At 36.8% G+C, this 17,190-nt stretch overlaps 1 long non-coding RNA gene and 1 pseudogene across 5 annotated transcripts in view; both read left to right on the plus strand.

The window, feature by feature from the left end:
- The window catches only part of LOC143673950 (uncharacterized), a 115,073-nt gene that overhangs the window by 53,512 nt on the left and 44,371 nt on the right, over nucleotides 1–17,190 (plus strand). The window contains exons 4-6 of one of the 5 annotated variants that reach the window (XR_013170778.1): nucleotides 983–1,222; nucleotides 8,455–8,612; nucleotides 9,565–10,502. The exons of 2 other annotated variants lie outside the window; for them this stretch is intronic. This is a non-coding gene — a long non-coding RNA (uncharacterized LOC143673950). Of the gene's footprint in view, nucleotides 1–982; nucleotides 1,223–1,319; nucleotides 3,821–8,454; nucleotides 8,613–9,564; nucleotides 10,503–17,190 lie in introns of those variants that run through there. 2 more of the 5 variants (XR_013170780.1, XR_013170779.1) reach the window with 2 other exon arrangements.
- LOC143673946 (S-phase kinase-associated protein 1 pseudogene) lies at nucleotides 12,226–13,232 on the plus strand (annotated as a pseudogene).

The following is a 17,190-nucleotide window of genomic DNA, read 5'->3' on the forward strand; positions in this document are numbered from 1 at the left end:
GAAATACAAATGGCTTGGCAAGAGAATTTGTCATTTTTACATATTTTCCCTCAAACCTTTAAATTTTCTCATATTGTTTTTTTGATACTTTTTCAGAAGAGAAGATAAATCTGTAAAATATTATTGCTTTTCAATAACTTGCCAAAATAGTAATTTGTCCAGTTCTTCTGTGCTGAATGAACTCTGTTTAATGTTATTTCCTTCATTATATTTTCTTCTCTTTATCTTTCTTCATACAGTGCCTCCAGAATGTTTATAACCCTTGTATCACATTCAGTATTTTCAAACTTTTTCTCTATTTTAATGATCTTCCTTTACATTAATCTTATTATCTAGTTCTTTCTTCCTTATGATATTTATCCTGTTTCCTAAGAGTTCACTCTTTCCAATTTTCTTCTGATTTTTCTTCAAAACATCTTCTCAGAGGACTTCTTTTCATAATCTTTGAAAGATTGCCAGCTGGACCCATTGAGTCCCAGTGTTTTTTGATTGCTGGCTGTATGTCTGTTGACTGTTTGGTGGATTGATTGTTTTTTTGGCTCCAAAATAGTTGTTTTTTGCTTATTTTTCCCCTCTTGTTAACATGAAATGTATTTGGATTTTGATCCAATACTTTCCACTTAATTATCAGTTTTAGGCAAGAAAGGTTAGATATCAATAGTTGCACTTTATAATTCACAGTATTGTTAGTCATTATCATTTGTCATTAGGGAAATGCAAATTAAACCATAATGAAATACCACTGTAGACTCACTAGAATGACTTTACAAAAAATGAAAGAAAGAAACTGATAACATTACATGCTGGAATAATTTGAAACAATTGGAACTCTCCTAAGTTGGAGGAAAAGCAAAATGGTATATAGTACTTTGAAAACCACTTTTTCAGTTTCTTATTGGATGTGAACAGTTTCCTCCTGGGTATTTACCCATGTACAGTTAAGGCATGTATTCACATGAAAACATTTGTGAATTTTTTATAGCGGTTTTATTTATAATTGATGAAACTGGATCACTCACATGAGAATGAAGTGCAATCCACATGATGGAATACAACTTTTTAATAAACAGAATGAACCACTGATGCGTATAAGAACATGGATGCATCTCAGAAACATGGCCAAGTCTTAAAAGAATGATACCCAGCGGAGGAATCCATTCCCAAAGTCTCCTGGTGTGTGACTCCATTCAGCATCCCGGGAAAAGCAAAGGTATAAGGGCAGGTAAGGAATGAGCGGTTGTTGGGGTGGTTTGTGGCTGGCTCACAGGGCGTTAGGAGCTCTCTGGGGGTGGGTACAGACTGTCCCCTTTCCCTTCCAGGTAAACATATGTTGTGGATTTTGGCACGTCCTGCTTCGCCCCCAGACCAGAGCAGTCTTGTCAGCTGGAAGGTTCCATCCCCTCATGGCCTTGGCATTCTGTTGATGTGTTTTCCAAATCTAATGGATGTTTACAAATTCTAAAACATGCCACTCTTCATGTAAATACTGGACAAAGCAGAATGCCAGGAAGAATGGGGTCCAAGTAAATTAATCATTCCATTTTTCAGAGATTTTTGCTCCAACATAAAGTAGTTACTTTCTTCATCTTCCTGCATCATTCTGAACCCCAACTGCATGTGAAAAATCGTGCAGTAGATCCTGTTAAATTGACACTCCTGGGTGTCAATGCAGGACACCCTGATTCAGTACTGTGGGGTGGCCCTAGAAACTAGCATTTTAAAAACCCTCACAGGTAATTCTTCCATTGATCCATGCCTCAGTCTGAAGAGGTGGTGGGGCAGGGACTCAGTCTCTGCTGTGTACAGCTTTGTCTTTTACCCCGACCTCTAGGCCTTACTCATAATTAAAGTAAAGAAATGGGAAAAGAATATTAAAACAAATTACAGCATAAAGACAACTTCTTATGAGAAGTTGTTATTAAAATAGAGATGTTATTAAAAATTTAATAACACAGTAAGAAATAATTAATGTAAAAACAAACATACTAAAAGTGAACATAAATTTCAATGATAGAATTTTTAGAAAGCAGCAGTTTAAGTTTTGAAATCAAATATTCAAAAACTAGAATCAGTGACATAAAAAGTTCAGTACATTAAATTGAGGAATTAAAGTCAAAACCAGCAAATATATTTAGAGATAATTAGAGCAGTTACTATAAAGTTACTTTGCTTGGAAGTAATAGAAGCCAACAAAGGCTAAATAAAAATGGAGGGATTTAATATAAAAATATGAAAATGTTTTGCAGAACTTGAGAACAAAAATGAAGCTGTCAGGATGTGAAATAAGATAATAAAAATGATATGGTCCACACATCTAGGTAAATCTCTATCTGTCCTTTCAACTTCTCTCTTTCCCATTTTATTTTCTCTCAAAGTAGTTTTTCTGCTTCTTACTCTATTAGGCAAGTCAAGTAGAATATACTCTCCATGCAGCTTTCAAGTTTACATCTGCTCAACCACAATGACAGCTCTCAGCCCACTTTCAAATTACTATGCAGATCTCAATTGCCTGGCTTTGGTCTGGTGCTGGCTTTCGGTTTGATTGAGAGAGGCTGGCTGGATAGTCCCTAATCAACAGGTTTGAAACTGTGTGGACCCCAGAAAAGCCATGTCTTTTAACCCCAATTCAATATTGCTTGGTGGGGTCTTTTTTGTTAAGTTGCTTCCATGGAGATGTGAGCCATCTAGTTGCAGGTGGGACCTTTGATTTGGTGGTTTCCATGGAACTGTGTCTCCACCCCCTCAAGGTCAGCCTTAATCCACTGAGTGGCATTTTTAAAGAGGGAACCCATTTGGAAAAGGCTTCAGAGCCAAAGGAGACACAGACATTTGGAGATGCAGAAGCCCCAGGAGATGCCAGGGGCTGGGGGAGCCCAGTGGGCATGGCCGTGCACCTTCCCATGAGATGCTAAGCTAGCCAGAACCCAGAGTTGTGTCCTAGGGGAGCTGGGGGAAGATCCCCATACACTTAGAGAGGAAACCACTGGCTTCAGGAGCTGGAAGCAGCACTGGCCATGTGCCTTCCCAGCTGCCAGAGATCCCAGGCACCATTCTGGCTTTTTTTGAGTCAATGAATCTTCTGGATGCCTTGGTCTGGACATTTTTATGGACCTGGAACTGTAAACTTTTAATTTAATGGATTCCCTTTTTAAAAGCCAACCATTTCTGGTATATCACATTCTGGCAGCAGTTAACAAACTGAAACAGGGATATGGATGCTAGGGACAGTTCTCTGAGGGCCACTTGTCCCAGGTGTATAAAGTCACCACTAATGGGACCTTGAGAAAAGGTGACACTTGACAAGTGCTTCTGACTTCTGAGAAGCCCAGCAGAGTTTCAGACATCCAGCTCCAAGTGTGGCCGGAGGTACAGAATCCAAGACCCTGAGAAAGGAATCATCAAGGACAAGGGGACCTGCTAGCTCCCTCTTAGGAGAATACCCAAGACACAAACAAATGTCGATTGAGGTAAAATGGGCACATACTACAAAATGCTCTTCCTGTGTCCTTGCTTCAAATTTTTTCTTTGCTTTACTGCTTATTGACTTACACATTCAACAAATATTTTTTTAAAAATCTCCCATTTAAGAAACATAGTTCTTTTTCAGAGCCATGGGTGACTGAAATATAACTTGCCTTTTCTTGTAGAAGGGGATCACAGAATGTCATTGAGTTTTAACATTGCACAGAGCACATGGAGGTGGACACATGCCATGTGTATGAATTCAAAACTTATAGGAAAGCGATGTATCTCCTTGCCATCAATATTATTTAACATTCCAGAAATTCTGGGTAAAGCAGGAAGACAAAAAAGGAATTTCATTTTAAATTTGGAAAAATAATGAAAAATATCATTACTGGAAGACTATGCTTGTCTGACAAGAAAAACTGATGGACTCATTAGAGCACTTTAAAACATTTAAGTCCAGTAAGCTGGTCAAAGTAAATATACAAAATCGATATATTTCTACCATAGGAGAGGCAATTTGTTTAAAATAAAATGGAAAATAATATACAAAGTGTAATATATATGTAACATATATAAGCACAACTATATAAATAAAACATTAATAAAATTAATTGGAATGAACTTTTTTTTTAAAAAAGTATGCTGACTTATACAGAAATGTACAAAATAATACTATGGAACAAAAGAGAAGCTTTTAATAGGAGCGAGAGGCATTGAAATACCTCTGGATTGAAATAACAAATAAATATTTCTCAGTATAAGGAAACAGACATTCTGTGGTGCATCTTACTCAACTTAATTGTCAAGTATACTTGGAAGAAGAAATGAGAAATAAAAGTAATTAGGGCAGACTTCTAACCCTATCATTTAAAATATACTATAATGCTATTATAATTTATTATAACTTATTTGCACAGTATAACATAAATCTGTCTTATAGAATAGAAGGGGCAAAAACTTGCATTGTATTATATATGACACGTATACATCAATTTAGTTCATAATAAAGGAGGCATCTTAACACAGTGGGGAAAGAATGAAATATTCAGTAAATGTTCTGGGAAAATCTGGCTCATTATTTTTAGAAAAAAAAATCAATCTGTAGCTCGTATGTAATACATGAACAGTAATTCCAGGTGAAATGATTGTGACTATTAAAGATATTCAACCTCAGAAATAATTACATAGGCAGATGGTGGCTCGGTGGCAGAGTTCTCACCTGCCATGCCGAAGACCCGGGTTAAATTCCTGGTGCCTGCCCATGTAAAAAAATTATAATAATAGTAATTACACAAAATATAGATGAGTACTTGTTTAATCACATGGTATAGACATAAAATTGAAAAGCAAAAAAGCACAAGAAGCCTGTAGATAATAGTTACTACCTAAACGTGTAAAATATTTTTATAGAATAAAAAAAATCATTGCGTATGTCCACTTTTTATATGAACTAATTATAGTACGAAAAATTGTAGAGTAAAAATCTAGAATATAGGTTAGTTACTCGGGGCTGCGGTAGAGGGTGGACAATGTGAGTTAATGCTTAATTGGTATGAGTTTCTGTTTGGGGTCATGGAAACATTTGGTAATGGATGGATGATAGCATGCCATTGTGAATGTAATCGATACCATTGACTTGTACATTTAAAGTGGTTAAAATGGGGAAATTTAGGCTGTACATGTGTTAGCAATATAAAATCAAACAAACAAAAAACAGAGTGGTAGAACATAAAGAGAGAAGCCTGATGTAAACCATAGTCTATAGTTACTGCTACAATATTACAATGTTCTAATATGGTCTCATCAACTGTAACAAAGGTACCACACTAATGCAAAAAGTGTGTGTGTGTGTGTGTGTGTGTGTGTGTGTGTGTGTGTGATATGGGAACTATGTGCTTTCTGCATGTTTTTTCTGTAAATCTACAAATACTCTAATAAGAAGAAAAAGTCACCATAAACAAAGATGCAACTTGATTAACTTAACAAGCATTATGCTTAGATTAGGAAAATAAGAACCACAAAATAAAATCTTTCATCTTTAAATACTAAACACATTCTCAGCTAATTATTTTAAAAAGAAATATAAACTTTACTGGAGATGCTTATATGTTGGTTATCATATAAAATCACACTGTAAAATTCTCAGATTAAAAGTTAGGTAACTAAACATGAGAGTTCCAAGCAAACTTTTCCAAACAACTTCTATTTTTTATGATTGCAAATTGTATCTTATAGTAGAGCTTTCTCCTACAGAATACAATAAGGATCTCACAGTCACTTTGCTTTGAGCATTATTTTCCTGACCACACTGACACCAAGACAGTGTCACTGTTGATGGTCTCTTTTGGATTCAAAAATGTTTAATCCCATCATTGTACATATGTAAATAAAATGAAATACTTTTACCTGTAGGGAGAAAAAAAAGAATCCCATGGCAGTCAGTTTCTATGATGAAAGAGATCATGCATAGAAGTCTTTGAAATTTGGTAGTAGGGCAATAGCAGTCTCTGTCAACTCTCGGTAACTTTGTTTGACAAGAGGAATGCTTCCACTTTGTCTTCATTTAGGACTGCTTTGCTTCAGTGAGTAGGAAACATGACAATGATTTCTGACAGCTAGCAGTTCAACTACCTTTTTTAACTGAATTTTGAGGTGAATTTAAAAGACTTTTGCAAATAGGGAAATTAATGTTTTTCACAAGTTGGTCCTTACAGCATCATAAAACTGATTTCTTAAAAATATAGATGATAATTGAAATTAGAGGAAATGATAAGATTATGAGGAACAAATTTAAGAGTGGCTCACTGCAATGGATATTTTTGCCTGGAAATGCTTCTCAGAAGCCATGCTTTGGTTGTCTCCATCAGTGAGCTGGATTTCAAGTCAGGCAAGGATTTGTAGATTTCCCCCAAGACTCAGATTGAGTAGATAGAGGCCTACATTGAAAAAATTTTATTGGAGGAAACCAAAGCATTCTATTGGATAACCATATATAAGTTATTTAATTGAATCTTTGTTCAGAAAAGTACAATATAAAGTTCTTTTTTTATCACTTGAGTTAGAATTCAGGAGAGGTCATTTCTAAGCCTTCCTTCCCACTTGTTAAACATGTAACTTTGGGAAATTCAATTCACTTATTTGGAACAGAATTTTCTCATTTGTAAAATGCAGAAATTGGATTTAATTTATCTCAGGATGCCTTCTACGAGAAGTCACTCTGAAATGTCAACCTAAAAGTAGCAAGTTTTTTCAACACCACCAAAATAAAATAGGGTAAAGATTTTCTAAACATATACTGTTTGGGGTTAGTTCTAGTGAAAGGGTGACTAGGAAAAAGTGTTAGAAAAGAGAAGCAATGAAGGCAATGACTAAGCAAAAATAAGCTTCTTTGCAGTAATATCTTTTGTAACCTGAATAAAACTGTATTTTTTTCTTCTTTCCTCAAGACATATATCACTGTTGGGTTGCATTGAAAAGGCACACAAATCAGACTTCAAAAAGCTAGGAAAACAGTTTGATGATACCTATAAAATTCAATAAAGAAGTATATCTTCCAAACAGCAAAGCTTCTAAAATTTACTTTTAGGCATTGCTGGACTATCTTATGGTGTCCAGTTGTGTGGACAAACAAGCACTGGCCTAATTGTTTCCATGAAGGTCCTTGCAGATGGGTTAGCATGTATGGTCATATGGCTGCATCTATGTTGAATGCATCTACAATCAACAAAGGAGCAACAAGAGTCTTCTCATGTAATCAGTTGGTGGTCTCTTGCAGAGTTGAGGATTTCTGAAGTCAAAAAGAAGAATTTCTGCCTTTTCTTCAGCCAGCCAGATTCTCTTGGTTAATTCCAATTCACCTTCATGAGAGTTCCCACCTTTCAGCCTGTCCTACAGATTTCAGGTTTCCCAATCCCCGTAGGACAGTGAGTCAATTCCTGTACTAAATGTCTTTAATATTCACACATGCATGCATGTGTAGTGTCTATTGATTTGGTTTCCCTGGAGAACCTAATGCACGCCATCTCCCAGTGTCCTGCACACATAGCCATGGGATAAAATCTCCCCCTCATGGTCCCAAAGCCTAAGTGGTATTCATTTCTCTTCACTTTCCACTCTCTCTAGCCATGAGCTTCTTCCTTGTTGACTGCTTATTTCTTGGACAAGTCCCAATCTTTTCTTTTTATTTTTCTTATGCTTTCTCATTGAACTGGGGGAAGAAGTGGGGCTAGGTGAAGTTGCACAATGACCTTTTAGCACATCTATTATAGCTTGTCACTTTACCTTAAATGATGACATGTGACCCTCCCCAACACCCACCCCATGAGGTGGGCATTATCAGCATTCAAATGTCAAAGTTAAGGAAAAACTACTGGGAGAGTACTGACTGACTACCATTCCAATCTATCTTAATAGCTTGTGATAAGGAGGCTTTGGGCTTGGAGCTCATCAATCCCTGCTCATTCCAATTCTGGATGTGTGAGTTAGAAAGGGAAAGACTTTGTTACTCACACTTATTTTACATGATGAATTGATATGAAAATAGAGCCTGACTTTTTTTTTTAAACACTAGCATTTCTTTTTCCGAATATTTTCAAAATAAATACCTGAATTTTTAAAAAGATTGTCCCTGCATTAGTATATGTGAACATATATATGAGTGTATGTATTAACAAATGTTTAGTGACAATTATTTGAAAAAGATAAAAGAAAATTATGAATATATACCCAAAGCACACGTTAATGTTTATGTAAAGAGGATCAATAACACAGAAAGAAATAGAAGGAAACAGAATTTGGAAGCTTTTGGAGAGCATGGGCTCATGGAAATCATTCCAAAAGAGTCATTCTTTAGAAAAACAGTGTGTATTTCAAAATATCAACACTTGCATGCATCAAAAATCTATCTTCTCATCTCAAACTTGAATACTAGGCCATGTGGATTTTAGGAATCCAGATTGAGCATTGTTTTCCCCCTTAACTTTTAAGGCTTTTTCTCTGGTGGCCTTCTCACATCTAAGATGTGGCTAATGAGAAGTCCATTCTGGTTCATCGTCCAGCTTTGGGAACTGATTGTGGGTTACTGGATACTCTCAGGATTGACTGTCTACCATTGGGTTCAGAGACATTACCACTTGTATTTTCAGGTAAGGGCTTCTCTGTTGCTCTTTCTTTGCATGCGTTGGGCACTTTCAACCTACAGACACATGCGTTTCAAATCTGAAAGACTTTCGTTCTATTTCCCTTGCCTTAACTGTATCTTTCCTCTTACTGGAACTCATAATATTGAATGTGCAACCTCCTAAACAATTCCTCTGCTTTTAATCAGTTTCTCCTATTTTCTATCATTTACCATTTTGTCCTTATTCATTGCAATTTCCCAGATGTTCTCATTCAAACTTTCTAAAGAATATGTGCGGGTGTATGTGAATATATACATGTCTGCGCATTTCAGTTTTTCTATATCATGTTAATTTCTGAGAGCACATCATTTTTAAAGACGTGTAGCATGTTTTATTTCATGGGTGCAGCTCACCTTTTATTACTCTCTTTGCAGCACGCACTCTATTGACCCCTCTAGATCCCTTTCTTCTCCCCTGATCTACCCTCTGCCATCCCTGTAGGCTGACCTGTGGCATCCCCCGGTCTCCCCAGTCCCGGGGCTTCTGGTGGGGTGGGGGGCATGCGGGGTGCTTGCTCTCCTGGCCTCCGCTCCAGGCAGGGGGTTGGCGGGAACCTTTTCTTCTTTCTAAGGCCCGTGTAGGAGCTGGGCCCCGAGCACACTGCCAGCTCCGCTTCTCCTTCTCCTCCTTCCCGCTCTGGGGAAATGGAGAGAGATTTCAGGGCCTGCTGAGATGAGGACATGGCTCCTAAAGCTGCTCACGAAGGAAGGTTACGCCTTCCTCCAGGATGCCATCACTTGTTTCATTTGCTTTTTCAATGTCTTCTTCAATCTGTTCTGAGTGTGCTGATTTTTTAAAAATCGCGTGTATTTTTTAATGTTCTGTTCCCACATGGTCTTTCTTTTATCCAGGCTGCTGCTTCTGTTGTCTTGGTGTCTGCCCTTCTAACAAATCCTTTGTTTTTATTAATTCACAGCCTAGAGTGCAGCACGACACGTTTGATGAAAACCTTTTAGTGTAAGGGAGAGACGCGCGGGCTGGGAAGTCTGCTTCACAGGGACGGTCGAACAGCTCAGGAGGCTCCTAAGTAGGAGCGTTGATGCGCCTTTTTACTCCGGGCGGTTCTACCTGAGACACCCCACCAGCATCTTCCCTGCAAGTGCTGGCCGGGCTGCCCTGAGAGGGTCCCCTGGCCTTGTGCTTTAGTTCCTATGTGTGCTGCCCCTGGTGTCCAGCTGGCTGCAGGGGCAGAGTCACCTGTGTGCGGACACGGGCAGGACGGGGTCCCGTACCCTTTCCCATGGGGATGCACACCGGCCGCCTCTCCTACCCCTGCATGCGCTGCGGCTCAGCCTGGCCGTGTGCTGTGCCCTCTGGTGTTCGAGGGCGCACTGGCGTCTCAGGCCGCCCTGGTTAGGAGAATTGATCGGAGGGAGTTCACATTTCTTGCAGTGGTCTGGCCATAGCAAATCCCTTCCTAAAAGGTGGCAATGAGCTTGAGGGCGTGGTGGAGAGATGATTGTCCCTGATACACGGTTCTATTCTCGGGACATGACCTCCGCAGGAATGGACTGATAAAGGAGAAATCCCATTCCTCCAGGAAAAAACAAACCCTTGTCATCCTTGCCACACAAAATGTATCCTCATCAAAGGATCAAAATACTATGAAAATTAATATCAGGAATATGGAGAACACAGAGGTGAATTAAATACAGACATGCATGTTTCTAAGGCAATGACTTGTGGTGTTAGATTTTCTTTTGGGTACTCTATGTTGCGGGATTATACTTCCGTGTACAGATGTATATTTAAATGATTGAATATATATTGGCAATGCTGGAGCCTTGTCAACATGGGAAGAGATATTATCTTCTAAAAAGTCAAAAGTTCTGTGTTAGTACACGTTGATATATTTACAGGAATACAAGAAAAGGGTATCCTGGTTTAGGTACAAACTGTTAATCTTTAGATAAAAGTTACAGCATTAGTAACAACTTTTCTTATGAAAAGTTTGTATTCATGAAATTATTAATCATATAAATTAATATATTTTATTATGTAAATTATGTATTAACTATAATCTGCACCCCATGTAGAATTTCAATTTACCATTCACTGACCTCCTGACAGTTCTAGGTTCTGAGAGAAATTGTTAGTCAAGTGTAATCTTGAGAAGCCTTAATGGCCTTAAGTTTGTTTTCTTTGTATTGTCTTAAAATAGACCATAAAATTTTACATTAAAATAAGGTTTTATATACAAATATGCTGCATAAGACATGCCTGCACTGCTTACTGCTTACTGTGCCTTCCTGAAGAAGATAATTTTTGTTAGAACACGAGACTTGATAACCCAAGATTTTTTTCAATTAACTTCAGTATTGGAGCTGAATTGAGGATTTATCATGGAGTGTATTTATTACTATTAAATATTTAACAAATGTAATATATAAGATTTTCATATGTTAGTTGTAAAAACATTTGTATCTTTATATATTCCTGAAATCAGGAGACTATTTAGACCATTTCTATAGCAATGCTGATATTTGTAATAATCTGCTTAATATTTGAGAACTTTCACAGTTTTGACAGCTGATCAAATGGTATTTAAGTTGTTTATGATTTAAATTTAAGAAACCCTGCTATCTGAATGTGTAGTTTTTTTTCCTTGTTGCCTTAATTTTGAGTTGGTTTATGAAACTTAATGTACAAACACAGGTTTTTACCATGATTATTTGGATACTTTATTTCAATATACCTATGGATAAGCTAACTAAGATATCTATTTTTGGTGGTTCTAAGTGCATTGTTTATTTTCTCAAATGGAAATAAAAAAAAGTCAATAGAGGAAATAGAAGAGGATACTTAAAAAAACGTTGATTGGACTAAAAGAAGGCTAGAAAAAAGGAGCAAAGAACAGAGGTGACAAGTAGAAAACAAATAGTAAGATGATGGACTTGAATCCTCCCATGTCGATTTTCACATTAAGTTTAAATGGATAAAACATTTCAGGCAAACCTTAAAGGATCAGGAATCCTGCTGTTAGTAATGACAGGCTTCCAGGAGCCTGGAAAGGACTGACTGGTCTTCCAGGCCTCCAAACACACCCCTGCCATTCCCTTCTTTCCCTGCTGCCAGCCCTATGCCTGTTGGTTCCACATCATCTCCTACATTTTGGTAAAAATGTAGAGTCCTTTGTTCCGTGTAAATATGCAACCACAATGGGCAAGCTCGAGTTATTATTAGCCGTGTCTACCATAATCTGACCCCTTTAGAGGATTAGCTAAAGCTGCGCTGTCCGGCACAGGAGCTTCAAGCCCTGTGTGCCAACAGGACACATGAAATGTGGTGCCTGAACTGAGCTGAGCTCAGGTACAAATTGCCATCAGAGTGAAAGACAGAATGTAAAATAGCACATTAAATGTTTATATCAGTTACATGTTGAGATAATAATGTTTATATTTTGGATATAGTAGGTTAAGTTAAATGCATCATTAAAATAATAAAAATCAATATAATGATGGCTGTGAGCAATCGTGCATTTTCTGGAGGCAACGTAATTCTCTGAGAAATGTGATACATGTGGCTAGGGAACTGGGTGATAATAAATGTTACTCTAAGGAAAAAAATGCTATAAGAAAAAAATTCTTTAAAAATGATTATTAAGGAGTGGCCTTGTTCTCTGCCTTTTCCTTCGTATTGTACTGACGCCGCCGGCTCGCCTCAGCCTCCGGCCACCATCTCCGCGAGACCAAATACCATGCCTTCAATTAAGTTGCAGAGTTCTGATGGAGAGATATTTGAAGTTGATGTGGAAATTGCCAAACAGTCTGTGACTATAAAGACCATGTTAGAAGATTTAGGAATGGATGATGAAGGAGATGATGACCCAGTTCCTCTACCAAATGTTAATGCAGCAATATTAAAAAAGGTCATTCAGTGGTGCACCCACCACAAAGATGACCCCCCTCCTCCTGAAGATGATGAGAACAAAGAAAAGCGAACAGATGATATTCCTGTTTGGGACCAAGAATTCCTGAAAGTTGACCAGGGAACACTTTTTGAACTTATTCTGGCTGCAAACTACTTAGACATCAAGGGTTTGCTTGATGTTACATGCAAGACTGTTGCCAATATGATCAAGGGGAAAACCCCTGAGGAGATTCGCAAGACCTTCAATATCAAAAACGACTTTACTGAAGAGGAGGAAGCCCAGGTACGCAAAGAGAACCAGTGGTGTGAAGAGAAGTGAAGCGTTGTGCCTGACACTGTAACACTGTAAGGATTGTTCCAAATACTAGTTGCACTGCTCTGTTTATAATTGTTAATATTAGACAAACAGTAGACAAATGCAGCCGCAAATCAATTGTATTAGCAGAATATTGTCCTCATTGCATGTGTAGTTTGAGTACAGATTTCAAATCTATGGCTGAATTTCTTTTAGTATGATCAAAGTTTTTTTTTCTTTGCTTTGAATAAAACTGAACTGTGGGTTCTCTCTATATAGACCAGTGGCATTTTGGGTTTTCCCTCTTTATGTAAAGCAATTACTGCCTAGTTTACTGTTCAGTTAACTTCAGTTTAGTTACCTTTTAAAAGTTGGTGTTGTAAATAAAAACAACTTGGAAAAAGTTTTCTGAAATAGAATTAACAAAGTATTATCTTATTCATGAGTTGAAAACTGGAAAAGGCTATTTGAGGTAAATGTTCAGAGTTGGGGATATTAGGATGTCTTGGGGATATTAGAGAAGACTCTACTCTTCACTCCCTAAAGTCAAAGAATACCACCAATATTGCTTAGTCTGTAAAGAGAACTCCCTTAATTGGATCTGAGGACTTTAATACTTTTAATCTTCTCAGCTTTGAATATGTTGGCCAGAAATTCAGTTACTAACCAGTTTGTGTCTTTTTGGGAGAAATGTAACTAGGCAGTTTGTAGTTTTACAATTGAAAAAGACACTTAACCCACATGGTATGTCATCTTTTTATAATCATTATTCCCATGTGGGGAAACTATTCACACTACATGCATGTACAAAATAATTTAACCTTTAACATTAAAATGTGTGGCAAAACCCAGAAAGCATCCATCACAAATGCAAGATACTTTAAATAAAAAGTTACATAGTAGGTAAAAAAAAAATGATTATTAAAATGACACACTATCTACATATTTTAAATGAAAACATCCTAGAGGAATGATTTAATCCCTCTCTCACTTCATTTAAGGAAAAATTGAGATAATTCTTCTTTTCCTGAGTTGATCAGCATATGTAGCGTGTGCTTACTATTCTATTTTTTATGATTCTAACATCAGAATACTTCCAAATATGGAAGAAAGAAACAATTAGCTTTTTGTGTAGTCCTAATACCTATATTTATCAACAAGAGTATTGTTCCTGGGATTATTTTGCTTTTACTGAAGAAGTACATTGGGAAATCCATTAACATGCAAATTCATTGTGGATTGAATATTAAAATGATCTAAAGTGAGGTTTTTGCTTTAACATAATTACATACATTTATTGTTGCTTCTCTCTGAAATATCATCATGCTTTTAATGGAAACTAAACAAAGTACAGTGGAAGACAGACGAGGGTATTTGCATAATGTTTATCACAACACTTCTGTCTACCCTTTTCTAAAGCCAAAGGCTCCTTACAGGTAATGATAAACTGATGTTTCTTGGTGGGGGCAGAGGTACCACCGGGCTCAGGCCACTCTGCTCTGTCACTTCCCTGCTCGGCTTTCTCACCTGCTTCTAGAACCATTCCTTTCAAACCTGGCAGGTGACAATCTAAAATGTGTTTTTATCTGAATCTAAGAAAATATACATTATGGAACTTTTTAATTATACATTAGTGTAAATTTCATATAAAAATCACTTGTACAATATTAAATGCACTTATATTACATTTTTCATATGGAAATAATTTTCCATTTAATGAAGACCTAGGAGTCGGCCCTGATTTCAACTAATCTATCACCAAATCCAATTGTTTCTACCTTCCAAGTATATTTTGGATCTGTCCCTTACTTTCTAACCATTCTGCTTCTTAGTATGTACAGCTGTCATCCATCAAACTATGAATGATCTCAAAACTGACCTTCTTGTTTCTATTCTTCTATCTTTATAACACCAAGATCTAATCAGGTCTTCTCAATATATTGAGATTTTGAACCATGTCCAAATATCAGCTTAAAGAAAAATACATATCAAGTTTGATATATATATATAATTTTAAAAGTTATATAAATTTTACATTTTTTAAGGATTTGGTTCTGAGCACCAAAGATTTCTAGGATTCTGAAAGACTTAGTAACAATTCAGGAACCCCAATAGCTTCTATTGAATAGGTCAAAAACTGTTCATGAAAGACAAATGACAAAATAGTATCTTTGATGCTATTCATTTCAAATATCTTTTGCTGTTTAATAAACTATTTGACAATTTCGGGGATTGAAAGCCACCATTTTGTTTTCTCAAAATACATGAGTCTGGAATCCAGGGACAGCTCTACTACGTTGTTGTGCTGTATGTGACCTTGACAAGGTCATCTGCACAGCTGTGTTCAGCTGAACCCAATGACTGGCTGCCATGTTGCTTCTCTCCTTCCAGGCAGGGCCATCTTTTTATGATGCTTAGACTTCTTTCCTGGAGGTAAGCTTTCAAGTGGGAAAAAGAAAAAGCAAAAACTGAAACAGCATGCATCTCTAGTTTATTTGTTCATATACATTACATAAGGTATATGCAGAAATTTATACCAGCATCACGTTTATTTACACATATAACATATATGGTAACTAGATATATATTATATACATATTTTTATCTATTTCTTCTTTAAAATATGCATATATTAATCCATTGATCTCACTAACTCCCTCTCTCTCTCTCTACACACACACATACACACATGCACAAACTCAAACATTTGTATCAATATATTAAAAGACTTCAAAATATTTATTATTGCATTTAAAGTCATTAAATAAATTATTGCTAGGACTTTTGCATGATCTTTAGGATTTGTCTTCAAGACCTCATTGATTAATTTTCAAATATCTACCAATTATGATGGGTTCATTTAATTTGATAAAATCCCAGTGCTCAATATAAACTTAGAGTAATGTCATCCCTCAATATTTCAAATATTTTTTTTAGTTATTAAAATTGTTTGGAGTGAGTTTTTTTCTGATCTGTTTAGGGAGATATTGTTTTGTCTTGTCAGATGGTTGATCTTGAGCTCCTTCCACAGCTTCCATTTTTCTCATCCTCACTTGTGTTCCGTGTCATTAACCTTAATCTGGAGCTCCTTTGCTTAAATCTTAAGCACAGGCCCACTTTTTTTTTTTTTACTTTTTTATTAATTAAAAAAATTAACATATAAAACATTAAGATATCATTCCATTCTACATATACAATCAGTAATTCTTAATATCACATAGTTGCATATTCATCATTTCTTAGAACATTTGCATCGATTTAGAAAAAGAAATAAAAAGACAACAGAAAAAGAAAGAAAATGATAACAGAGAAAAAAGAAGATTATACATACCATACCCCTTACCCCTCACTTTCATTTACCACTAGCATTTCAAACTAAATTTATTTTAACATTTGTTCCCCCTATTATTTATTTTTATTCCATATGTTCTACTCTTCTGTTGACAAGGTAGATAAAGGTTTTCACAATCACACAGTCACACTGTGAAAGCTATATCATTATACAAATCATCTTCAAGAAACATGGCTACTGGAACACAGCTCTACATTTTCAGGCAGTTCCATTCAGCTTCTCCACTACATCTTGAACAACAAGGTGATATCTACTTAATGCATAAGAATAACCTCCAGGATAACCTCTCAACTCTGTTTGGAATCTCTCAGCCATTGACACTTAGTCTCATTTCACTCTTCCCCCTTTGGTTGAGAAGGTTCTCTCAATCCCTTGATGTTAATTCTTAGCTCATTCTAGGGTTTTTCTCAGTCCCTTGATGCTGAGTCTCAGCTCATTCCAGGATCTCTGTCCCATGTTGCCAGGAAGATCCACACCCCTGGGAGTCATGTCCCATGCAGAGAGGGGGAGGGTGGTGAGACTGCTCGTCATGTTGGCTGGAGAGAGAGGCCACATCTGAGCAACAAAAGAGGCCCTCTTGGGGGTGACTCTTAGGCCTAAATTTTAAGTAGACTTGACCTATCCTTTGTGGGGTTAAGTTTCATATGAACAAACCCCAAGACTGGGGGCTCAGCCTATAGCTTGGTTGTCCACACTGCTTGTGAGAATATCAAGAATTCAACTTGGGGAAGTTGAATTTCTCCTCGCTCTCACCATTCCCTGAAGGGGGCTTGCAAATACTTTTCCAGTCACTGATCAAATCACTCTGGGATTCATCGGGGCATCACTCTGGACAAACCAACAAAATCTCATGTCCTACCTGAGATTCCAAGTACTTATGACATTCAATCAAACTATCTACATGAGTTATATTAGGAAATGCTCTAGTCAAAATATAAATTTTGTAACAAACATTTTTTGCTTTAGTCTCACACATAAGGTGACATTTTAAAGTATTAATTATCATCTATTTTCAGCACCCTGCA

Source organism: Tamandua tetradactyla, chromosome 2 (assembly GCF_023851605.1).
Source record: "Tamandua tetradactyla isolate mTamTet1 chromosome 2, mTamTet1.pri, whole genome shotgun sequence".
NCBI lineage: Eukaryota > Metazoa > Chordata > Mammalia > Pilosa > Myrmecophagidae > Tamandua > Tamandua tetradactyla.